This window comes from Acomys russatus, chromosome 8 (genome assembly GCF_903995435.1).
Source record: "Acomys russatus chromosome 8, mAcoRus1.1, whole genome shotgun sequence".
Lineage (NCBI taxonomy): Eukaryota > Metazoa > Chordata > Mammalia > Rodentia > Muridae > Acomys > Acomys russatus.
In genome coordinates, this window is record NC_067144.1 from 35616427 (window position 1) to 35617784 (window position 1358).

Genomic DNA, 1358 nt, shown 5'->3' on the forward strand with positions numbered 1-1358 from the left:
TGCAAATGTACCACTATCTGATGGAATTATCTGAGGTTTGAAATACGTCTCATCTCCAGTAGTTCTGAGTAAGATTTTCCAACATGTTCTAAATTTAGATGTAAGCATTATATAATTCTGATTTTTCAAAGGAGCAAACTATATACCATAAATTGAATAATTTGATATTATATATGTTAAATATTAACAATCATTTCATGAGGCTTTAAGTTTTGTTTTATGGTGAATATAATTCACACATGCAAAAGCTCTTTAAAATTGTTGATAATTATCAATAGTTTAATATTTTAAGATTTTAATAATTCTTGCTTTAACTCCACAAGAAGATCAACTGAGTCAACTAACCTAGGCACATTGGGGCTCACAGAGGCTGAGCCTGGCACTAATCTAAGCTCATCCATTGAGTGGACCTAGGCCCCCTACAGTTATAATGATGATGGACAGTTCTGTATTCATATGGGTCCATTAGCAACTGGAGCAGGGCCTGTTCCTGAGATGAACTCCATTGCCTGCTGTTGAATCAGTATGCCCAAACTGGGCAGCCTTATCTGGCCATGGTTCTCATGTGAAATGAAAGGCCATGGTGGGGATGGATGGAGGATGACTCCAGTCTCTGAGAAAGAGAGGGGTAAATGGGGTAGAGGGTAGGACTGAGGGTAGAGGAGGAGGCTGCAATGGATGTAAATTGGATAAATAAAAACAACAAATTCCTGCTTTAATATTAACAAGAAATTCCCATGCTCTCTTGGGCAGCACATATACTAAAATTGGAACAATACAGAGAAGATTAGCATGGCCCCTGTGCAAGGGTTACATACAAATTTATGAAGTGTTCCACATTTTTGGAATGCAAACTTGTACAACCATTTTGTAAATCTATCTGGTGCTTTCTCAGAAAACTGAGAATAAGGCTTCCTCAAGACCCAGATATTGTATTCCTTGGAATATACCCAGAAAATGCTCCACCCAGCAACAAGGACATATGCTCAACCATGTTCATAGTGGCCTTGTTCATAATAGCCAGAACCTAGAAACAGTCTAAATGTCCCTCGGTTGAAGAATGGATAAAGAAACTGTAGTAGATTTACACTATAGAATACTACTCAGCTATTTAAAACAAGGAAATCCGGAAATCTGTGGACAAATGGATGGAATTAGAAATGGTCATACTGAGTGATTTAATCCAGAAGTGGAAAGACACACATGGAATATACTCACTTATAATTGGACATTAGTCCAAAAGACATGTCCCATGGAAGTCTTTACTTACCAGGAGATTGGGATAAATGTGAGGACATCCTATTGGAACTCTAGGTGAGAGAAATGTAAGAGAATGCGGAAATAGAAAGATCCAGAGG

The 1358-nt window shown here is 37.8% G+C and overlaps 1 non-coding gene across 1 annotated transcript; it reads left to right on the forward strand.

Annotated features, from left to right (window-relative positions):
* Nucleotides 1-737: 737 nt before the first annotated feature.
* LOC127193514 (U6 spliceosomal RNA) lies at nucleotides 738-844 on the forward strand. The gene has a single exon (XR_007831155.1). It is a non-coding gene; the product is annotated as a U6 spliceosomal RNA (small nuclear RNA).
* Nucleotides 845-1358: the final 514 nt, after the last annotated feature.